This window comes from Macaca nemestrina, chromosome 4, assembly GCF_043159975.1.
Source record: "Macaca nemestrina isolate mMacNem1 chromosome 4, mMacNem.hap1, whole genome shotgun sequence".
Classification (NCBI taxonomy): Eukaryota; Metazoa; Chordata; class Mammalia; order Primates; family Cercopithecidae; genus Macaca; species Macaca nemestrina.
The window spans coordinates 175,385,260-175,396,580 of NC_092128.1; positions in this window are offsets into that span (position 1 = coordinate 175,385,260).

The following is an 11,321-nucleotide window of genomic DNA, read 5'->3' on the forward strand; positions in this document are numbered from 1 at the left end:
TAAAATTCTTCTATCAGCCCCTCGCTCTCTTTCTAAGCACTCCTTTGTTTCCCTGTAGTTCTGTTCATTTTTTTTTTTAAATACAACTGGAGGAAGATGGCTAAGACTGATCACCAGGGCTATGCTATAGCCGTTAAGGAATAATAGGTTTTAGCATCTATGCCAAACGCATAAATCTCCCTTTTAACTAAAAGGGTATTTTCTAAACCCAGCACAGACTAATCAGAACATGAATTTTGTGACTTCTGAATCTGGAATAATACCAGAGATGCTTAAGATTACAAATCAAGTATTCTTGGAGAGATTCAAGAAATGTCATATCCATAGCTGAAGGATTGGAAGATAAAGGAATTCACAGAAAATAAAGTAAGTAAGAAATGTAAATGACTAAAGAAAAGACAAGAGGCATAGGTCCAGGAGGCCCAACATCTGACTAATAGGTGGTTCAAATACCGGGAACACAAAATAAAGAGAATAAATCTTTAAAGAAATAATACAATTGACTGGGCACAGTGGCTCATGCCTGTAATCCCAGCACTTTGGGAGGCTGAGGTGGGTGGATCGTTTGAGGTCAAAAGTTCAAGACCAGCCTGGCCAACATGGTGAAACCCAGTCTCTACTAAAAATACAAAAATTAGCTGGGCAGTGGTGACGCATGCCTGTAATCTCAGCTACTCCGGAGACTGAGGCAGGAGAATCGCTTGAGCCTGGGAGGCAGAGGCTGCAGGCAGTGAGCTGGGATCATGCCACTGCACTCCAGCCTGGGCAACAGAGTGAGGTCCTGTGGGAAAAAAAAAAAAAAAAAAAAAACCAGCAATTGTCACTGCACTCCAGCCTGGGTGAGAGAGTGAGGCCCTGTCAAAAAAGAAAGAAAAGAAAAGAAAACAAAAGAAAGGGAGAGAGAGGAAGGAAGGAAGAGAGGGAGGGAGGGAGGGAGGGAAAGGAAGGAAAGGAGGGAATGCAATTGCCCAGAGCTAAAATATGAATCTTCACATTGGAAGAGCATACTAATTTCATGGCACAAGAAATGAAATAATCTCACACCGAGGCTTAACATTGTAAATTATCAGAACCCCAACCTTAAGAGAAATTTCTAAAAGTTTCAGAGAAGAGGGAAAAGGTAAAAGAATCAGATCACATTAGACTTCTCATCAGCAACCTGACTTCAGAAGCCAGAAAGCTCAAAGTTCAATGGGCAGATGATTTTCAGACTAGAGTTATATGCCCATTCCAATCATGATCCAGGTATAATTGACATTTTCAGATGTAACGGAGCTTGAAAATTTTATCTTTTACATCACTGTTTTTTTTTTTTTTGAAAAGAGTCTTGCTCTGTCACCCAGGCTGGAGTGCAATGGCGTGATCTCAGCTCCCTGCCACCTCTACCTCCTGGTTTCAAGTGATTCTCCTGCCTCAGCCTCCCAAGTAGCTGGGATTACAGGTGTCTGCCACTATGCCCAGCTTATTTTTGTATTTTTAGTAGAGACAGGGTTTCACCAGGTTGGCCAGGCTGGTTTCGAACTCCTGACCTCAGGCGATCCACCCGCCTCGGCCTCCCAAAGTGTTGGGATTACAGGTGTGAGCCACCACACCTGGCCACATAGCTTTTCTTATTTGAACATATGCTACAACAAGAAATGTAGAAAGGTAGGTCACTATAAAAGAAAAGCAAATATTTAATATATGAAAAGATTCTCTGCCATGCTCATTTTTAAACTACACTAAAAACCAATAGCTCACCTGTCACTTTGATAAAATCCAGAAGTTTGACAACATAATCTGTTGTCCATACTATTTCCCAAGAAAACAGGCACTTTCATACATTGTTGATAGAAATGCAAGGTATTATAACCTCTATGGAAAGGAATTCGGCAATATCTAACACCATTGCATACATATGTATCCTCTCTCTCTCTCTCTCTCTCTCTTTCTCACACACACACACACACACACACACACACACACACACACACACACACCCCTACCTCAGATCTAGGAATTGATTCCAAAAGTACATTCGCAAAAATATTGTAAAACATGAACACAAGACATTGCAGCACTACTTGAAATAGTGTAGTAGTGGTAGTACAGCCACACAATGGGAGCATTACATACCTGTGAAAAAGAGAGAGGCTTATCTCTACATGCCATGGAGGGGACACCAGAATAAACAGTTAAGTGAAAAAAGGCAGTCTAGGTGCGGTGGCTTACGCCGGTAATCTTAGCACTTTGGGAGGCCAAGGCGGGGGGATTACTTGGGTCCAGTAGTTCGACACCAGCCTGGGTGACATGGCAAGACCCTGTCTCTACTAAAAATACAGTAAAAGTTAGCTGGGCATGGTGGCACATGCCTGTAGTCTCAGCTACTCAGGAGGCTGAGGTGGGAGGATTACTTGAGCTTAGGAGGCAGAGGTTACAGGGAGCCAAGATGGCGCCACTGCACTGCAGCCTGCACAACAGAGCAAGACCCTGTCTCAAAAAAATAAAACAATGTTTTTTTTTTAAATGTAATTTGCTAATGGACATCTAAAAAAAGGTAGAGGGAAGACATTAATATACATACATATTTACTTATATTTTTAAAAATTGAAGGATATACCAAAAATTTTTTTTAAAAAGTGCTTACTTAGCTGAGAGTAACAGAAACACAGAGGAGGAATAGGAACTGTGGATCCACAAGTGTACCTTGTCTTGTATATTTGACTTTGGAATCATGTAACTATTTGACATAATTATAAAACAAAATCTTTTTTTAAAAAGTGATCTCTAAATATGTAGATATCGAATATATCTAAGTGGATGGCATAGCTGCATGGAGAAGAACTATTTTGAGTAATTTTAAAACACGAACTTGAGTATATATATCTCATGAGATATGCCCTAAGTACCAAAATAAATAAATAAATTTCTGCCATCTCTCTCCCAAAAAGATTTAAACCATTTTTAGTAAGCATGTTGTTGTTGTTAGAATTGATATTGTTAGATGCAAAGAATAAAATAAAATACTGACAAATATACCTAACCAAAAAGGTGAAAGACCTCTACAAGGAAAACTACAGAACACTGCTGAAAGAAATCACAGCTGACACAAACAAATGAAAACACATCCCACGCTCATGGATGGGTAGAATCAATATTGTCAAAATGACCATACTGCCAAAAGCAATCTACAAATTCAATGCAATTCCCATCAAAATACCACCATCATTCTTCACAGAACTAGAAAAAACAATCCTAAAATTCATATCGAACCAAAAAAGAGCCCACATAGCCAAAGCAAGACTAAGCAAAAAGAACAAATCTGGCGGCATCAAATTGCCTGATTTCAAACTATATTATAGGGCCGTAATTGCCAAAACAGCATGGTACTGGTATAAAAATAGGCACATATACTAATGGAACAGAATAGGGAACCCAGAAATAAACCCAAATACTTACAGTCAACTGATCTTTGACAAAGCAAACAAAAACATAAAGTGGGGAAAGGACACCCTATTCAACAAATGATGCTGGGATAACTGGCAAACCACATGTAGAAGAATTAAACTGGATCCTCATCTCTTACCTTATACAAAAATCAACTCAAGATGGATTAAGGACTTACATCTAAGACCTGAAACTTTAAAAATTCTAGAAGATAACATCGGAAAAACCCTTCTAGACATTGGCCTAGGCAAAGATTTCATATCCAAGAACCCAAAAGCAAATGTAACAAATACAACGATAAATAGGTGGGACTTAATTAAACCAAAGAGCTTTTGCACGACTAAAGGAACAGTCAGCAGAATAAACAGACAATCCACAGAGTGGGAGAAAATCTTCACAACCTATACATCTGACGTGGAACTAATATCCAGAATCTACAAAGAACTCAAATCAGCAAGCAAAAAACAATCCCATCAAAAAGTGGGCAAGGACATAAATAGACAATTATTAAAAGAAGATATACAAATAGCCAACAAACATATGAAAAATGCTCAACATCACTAATGATTAGGGAAATGTAAATCAAAACCACAATGCAATACCACCTTACCCCTACAAGAATGGCCATAATCAAAAAATCAAAAAATAGCAGATGTTGGTGTGGATGCCGTGAACAGGGAACACTTCTACACTGCTGGTGGGAATGTAAACTAGTACAATCACTATGGAAAACAGTGTGGAGATTCCTTAAAGAACTAAAACCATTTGATCCAGCAATCCCACTACTGGGTATCTATCAAGAGGAAAATAAGTCGTTATATGAAAAAGATAGTTGCACACGCAGGTGTATAGCAGCACAATAGCAATTGCAAAAATGTGAAACCAGCCCAAATGCCCATCAATCAATGAGTGGATAAAGAAACTATGGTGTGTATATATATATATATATATACACACACACACCATGGAATACTACTCAGCCACAAAAAGGCATTTGCAGCAACCTGGATTGGATTGGAGACTATTATTCTAAGTGAAGTAACTCAGGAATGGAAAACCAAACATCATATGTTCTCACTCATAAGTGGGAGCTAAGCTATGAGGATACAAAGGCATAAAAATGATACAGTGGATTTTGGGGACTCAGAGGGAAAGGGCGGGAAGGGGGTGAGGAATGAAAGACCACAAATTGGGTTCACTGTATACTGCTCAAGTGATAGGTGCACCAAAATCTCACAAATCACCACTAAAGAACTTACTCATGTAAGCAAATACCACCTGTTCCCCAGAAACCTATGGAAATAAAAAGGTTTTGAAAAAAAGAACAGAAATGATAAATTATTCCAAAGACAAAATAGAATCGATATTGGTATTCTGAGGTTGTTTGTGTGTACATTGTATATTGAGTAATTATGTTAGTCTTGTTGGGAATGTAATTTTACATTTTGGAGAAAGAGATATAGCTAAGAAAGATAAGGTTAAGTAAAAACTCCATGCTTGTGATTTTGCAGTGGAAGCATCAGTATGAACTCATGCTATTTTGTATCTCAAAAAATAAATATTTCCTAGCTCTCTATATTGAATAGGTCTAAACATTATAACCAACCCAGTAGCAACAAGCGCACCTATCATCTAGACAGTGATAGCTAAATACTATTTTCTGCTAAGAACTGGGATTCCTTCGAGAAATGACTGAATTCAAGGTTCGCAGGGGTATCCAATCTTTTGGCTTTCCTGGGCCACACTGGAAGAAGAGTAATTGTCTTGGGCTACACATAAAATACACAAATAGTAACAATAGCTGATGAGCTTTAAAAAAAATGCAAAGGAATCTCATAATGTTTTAAGAAACTTTATGAATTTGTATTGAGCCACACTCAAAGCCATCCTGGGCCACATGTGGCCCATGACAAGCTTGTTCTAGGACAAGAAACGTACAAAATGTACATAGATTTAAGTTCAAAAATGCATCTCTCTCTCTCTCTATATATATATATATATATATGTGTGTGTGTGTGGGTATATATATACATACACACACACATTTTTTTTTGAGACAGAGTCTCACTCCATTACCCAATGTGGAGTGCAGTGGCATGATCTTGGCTCACAGCAACCTTCACCTCTTAGGTTCAAGCAATTCTCCTGCCTCAGCCTCCTGAGTAGCTGGGACTGACTACAGGTGTGTGCAACCGTGCTCGACTAATTTTTGTATTATTTTAGTAGAAACAGGGTTTCACCCTGTTGGCCAGGCTGGTCTCAAACTTCTGGCCTCAAGTGATCCTTCCGCCTTGGCCTCCCAAAGTGCTGGCATTAGAGGCATGAGTCACCATGCCCAGCCCCCGAAATGTATAATAATTTTTTAAGCTTCTTATTATTTACTGTTGGAAGACTCTAGACAGGGATAAATAGGTGTAGCATAAAAGACTTTCAGGGCAGTGAAACTACTTTGTATGATACAATAATGGTGGATACATGTTATTATACATTTTCCCAAACCCATAGAATATACAACAACAGTGAACCCTAATGTAAACTATGGACTCTGGGTGATAGTGATGTGTCATTGTTGGTTCATCAGTTGTAACAAATGTACCACTCTGAGGCAGCATGTGGATAATGGGGAGGCTATGCAGGTGTGTGGGCTGGAGGTATATAGAAAATCTGTCCCTTTTTCTCAATTTTGCTATGAACATAAAACTGCTTTTTTTTTAAAAAAAAAAAAAAGGTTTATTAGACAGAGAGAGAGTAAGAATAGGAAGGAGAAGACATCTGTAAATTTAACAAGACTTCAGAGACACATCTCCCATCAAGCAATTGCAAAACATGGCCCTTACTTGCTCCCAATTTGAGCAAATTAACTATAAAAAAAATTATGAGACAAAGAAAATGTGAACATTGACTAGATATTTGATTCAATTAAATAATATTCAGGTGGGATAATATGGTTTTCTTTAAAAAAAAAAAAAACCCTCCTGCAGAGATACATACAGAAATATTTGCAGATGAAATGATATTTTTTGAATTTGCTTCACAGTAACCCAGGGTTGGAGACGTGCATAGGGTTACAGATGAAACTAAATTGGCCTTGGCCATGACTTGATAAAAACTGTTCAAGTTGAGTGATGGTTACATGGGAATTAATTATGCTTTCTCACTGCTTTTGCAAATGTTGAAATTATCTATGACAAAAATTGACTTTTTAACAAAGTTATGCAAATTTTGCAAGTACTCTGATATATACCTATGTTTGTTTCAATATTAAAATGTAACTTTTTTTTCTTTGAGTTGGAGTCTCGCTCTGTCCTCCAGGCTGGAGTGCAGTGGCGTGATCTTGGCTCACTGCAAACTTTGCCTCTTGGGCTCAAGCCATTCTCTTGCCTCAGCCTCCTGAGTAGCTGGGATTACAGGTGTGCACCGCCACGCCTGACTGATCTTTGTATTTTTAGTAGAGATGGGTTTTCACCATGTTGGCCGGGCTGGTCTCGAACTCCTGACCTCAGGTAATTCACCTGCCTTGGCCTCCCAAAGTGCTGGAATTACAGGTGTGAGCCACCATGCCCAGCCATTAAAATGTAACTTTTATAGCAAAAATCTTTAATAAAAACATGGGCACTCCAGAAAGAAGTGTGTTTATTTTGAGGATTTATATTCCCAGGAAGTGACATTGATTTGCCCAGTGCAGAGGCTGACTCATGGCCCCCAAAAATATCTACATTCGAATCCCCTAAGCCTGTGAATTTTACTTTGTGTGGCAAAAGGGACTTTGCAGATGTCATTAAGGATTTTGAGATGGAAAGATTATCCTTGATTACCTGCGCAGGCCCAGTATAATCACAACTGTCCTTATAAGAAGAGGAGCTTTGGAAGAAGAGAGAGTTGACTATGGAAGAGGGAAAAGGTGATGTGATAATGGAAGCAGGGGAGAACGACAGTGTGGTGGGGGCCACGAACCAAGGCATGAGGACAGCCTCCCAAAGCTGGAAAGGGCAAGGAAACAGATTATCTCCTGGGGCCTCCAGAAGGAACCAGTCCTGGCAACACCTTGTTTGAGCCCCATAAGACTCATTTCAGGCTACTGGCCTCCAGAACTGTAAGACAAAAAAAGAAATAGAAATTGACATAAGGTAAGACATCAAATCTGTGTTGTTTTAAGCCACCAAGTTAATAGTAATGTGTTGTAGCAGCCATCGCACATTAATGCAACCAGTTTGCAGATCTCAGGGGTACTGGAGACTACTGTATCTGGCTGTATCCAGCTCTTTGCCGGGAAAATGAGGTTCCCACCACCTGAGACCATAGTATTGTGAGAATTGCCTGAAGCACCTTGTCCAGGTCATCGTTCAATAAACGTTTGTGCGGTCTTGCTCCCTAGATTTCTCCCTTCTACCTTTCTCTCCACACTCAATCTGTAGTTGCGATGTAATAGAAAACATCCTAGAAAAGACAACTTTGCCTTCAAGCTTTGGGTTACAAATTAAAGAGAGAAGAAAAACAATGCTAACAGTCAAGGTCTTTGAGGTATTTGTTAATGTAAGTATGTCATTATTATCTTAGAGTTAACCTTGATGACAGTATCACTTCTTACTAATGTCAAAGGGGCAACATTTTTTAAAAACTGTTTTTCTACCAGGGTGCTTGCATGGATCTTTCTTTTCTAGTCAGTCTCTGCTTGTCCATCATGGATATTTTAAAACCTAGATTATTATCAGACAAATAAATTCAACTTAACAATCAGTATTCTGTCAGAAGTGAAAATTCCAAACTAATAAAATTACGCTCAACTGGAAAACGTAGGAAGGTCTTTTTAATTTTATCCATTCTGTAGAGGTATCTCCTGTTTGTTTTTTGTTTGTTTGTTTGTTTGTTTGAGACAGAGTCTTGCTCTGTCGCCCAAGGCTGGAGTGCAGTGGCGCGATCTCGGCTCACTGCACCCTCCGCCTTCCGGGTTCACACCATTCTCCTCCCTCAGCCTCCTGAGTAGCTGGGACTACAGGTGCCCGTCACCACGCCTGGCTCATATTTTTGTATTTTTAGTAGAGACGGGGTTTCACCATGTTAGCCAGGATGGTCTCGATTTCCTGACCTCATGGTCCACCCGCCTTGGCCTCCCAAAGTGCTGGGATTACAGGCGTGAGCCACCACGCCCGGCCAGGTATCTCTTGGTTTTATTTGCATCTCCCTGATGACTAATGACTTGGAGCGCTTTTTCTTGTGCGTATTGGCTATTCACCTATCTTTCTTTATAAAGTATCTGTTCAAGTCTATGGCCAATTTTTTAATTGGGTTATTTGTCTTTTTATTATTGATGTATATATTCTTGGTATAAATTCCTTAGTAGATATATAATTTTTAACTTTATTTCTTTCCAGTTTGTGGCTTGCCTATTCATTTTCTTAGTAATCTCTTTGATAAACAAAAGTTTTAAATTTCAGCTGAATGTAATTTATCAATATATCCATTTCTACAGTTTGTAAAGCTGCTGGGATGATGATTGGGATTGCAGTGAACGTGATCAATTTGGGGCCATTTAACATCTTAATAATACTGAATTTTTCAAACCATAAGCTAGTATCTCTCTCCATATTTTAAGTCTTATTTCATCTCAGTAACATTTTGCAGGTTTTACTCTGGCACATATTTTGTTAATTTTATTCCTATATATTTTATAATTGTTGACACTAACAGAAAACATTTATCAGAGTATCAAAAAAGCATAAATTACACTAAAAAATAATGTGCATTCTGCAACTGTTGAATATAGTAATTCCGTCCAAGGCAACTAGATCTAGATGACAGATAGTCGTATCGCTACTGGCAGCAAATTCATATGGGTCTACAGCAACCTCAATCCTTGCCTCCCCAGAAGGAAGAATTCAACTAAGGGGTGTAAGGCAGGAAAAGAGACGGAAGCAAGTTTTAGAGCAGGAGTGAGAGCTTCTTGGAAAGCTTTAGAGCAGGAACGAAAGAAAATAAAGTACACATGGAAGGGGGCCAAGCGGGCACCTGGGGAGATGAAGTGCACAGCTGGACCGTTTGACTCGGGGCTTCATACGTGGGCCTGCTTCCGGGGTCTTGCATTCCTTCTCCCCTGATTCCTCCCTGCGGGTGGGCTGTCCACATGCCATGCTTGAGCCCACGCACCCAACTCCTGAGATCCTATCAGAAAGCTGCTGACTGGTTTTAGGTGTTTTCTATCTATTGGGAGCCTGCCTTTCCCTGGTGCCACCTGTGACCAATTATGACTTTAGAGAGACAGTTAACAACAGCCTAACCATCACCTGATGGTTGCCCGACACTCCCCGTGTGTGTGGGGGGGCCCCCTCCTGCCTTGCTCATACCTGACTAGCTACCCATTGTAACAGTATTAGTCTGCTCGCTCTGCCCAACTAGCCCAAAGTCCCACAGAATAGGTGTCTTAACAGAAATATGGCCAGGCATGGTGGCTCACGCCTGTAATCCCAGCACTTTGGGAGGCCAAGGCAGGCATATCTCCTGAGGTCAGGAGTTCGAGACCAGCCTGGCCAACATGACGAAACCCCCGTCTCTACTAAAAATACAAAAATTAGCCAGGCATGGTGGTGCATGCCTGTAATCTCAACTACTTGGGAGGCTGAGGCAGGAGAATTACTTGAACCCAGGAGGCAGAGGTGGGAGTCAGCCAAGATCAAGTCACTGCACTCCAGCCTGGACAACAGAGCAAGACACTGTCTCAAAAAAAAAAAAAGAAAAGAAAGAAAACCAGAAATGTATTTCCTCACAATTCTGGAGGCTAGAAGTCCAAGATCAAGGTGTAAGTGGCCTGGTTTCATTCTGAGGCCCCTTGCAATAGTCAGTGGCCATCTCCTCCCTATGTTTTCACATCATCTTCTTTCTGTGCCTCGGTGCTATCCCAACCTCCTCTTCTTATGAAGACACCAGTCATCTTGAATTAAAACCCATTGTCACGGCTTTTTAACCTAATTATCTTTCTGAAGATCCTATCTCCAAATACAGTCACATTCTGAGATACTGGGGGTAAAGGCTTCAACTTAGGAATTTGGGGGAGCACAGTTCAGCCCAGAACAGACGTGATATCTGCACAGTGTTGTACACACCTGGGAGGCACGTGTACAGCAGTGTACACAGAAACATCTGGAAGTACACAGGTGGGTGTATGGTGTGGGGGATGTCTGTGATATTTTGATACAAGAAACATGTAGAGTCATGTGTCACTTCACGACGGGGATACATTGTGAGAACTGCATCGCGAGGTGATTTCGTTATTGTGTGAACACCAGAGAGTGTAACTTACATGAATCTAGAGGGTACAGCCTACCACACACCTCGGCTGTACGGCCTAGCCTATTGTCCCCAGGCTACAAACCTATTGTTACTATGCTGAATACTTTAGGCAATTATAACACAATGGTAAGGATTTATGATAGTATTATGATATTATTAGTGTTAGATATAAACATATCTAAACATACAAAAGATACAGTAAAAAAAAAAAAAAAAAAAAAAAACAGTAAAAAAAATAGTACATCTGTATAGGGTCCTTACCTGAATGACTCCTGCAGGCCTGGAAGTTGCCCTGCATGAGGCAGGGAGTAGTGAGTGAATGCAAAGGCTTAGGACATTACTGGCCACTACTGTAGACTTTACAAACACCACACTTAGCGTATACTCAATTTATTTATAAAATAAAGTAAATGTGCAATGATGTTATGTTGGCTACAACGTCACTAAGTGATAGGAATTTTCCAGCTCTATGATAAGCTTATGTGACCATGGTTCTATATGGAGTTGGTCATTGATGGAAGCATTATTAATCAGCATTTGACTGTATTTGATCTTTGTCCCTGGTAGCACAGCCCATAAAACTTGCAATACCTGAGTAATGGAGTAAGAGG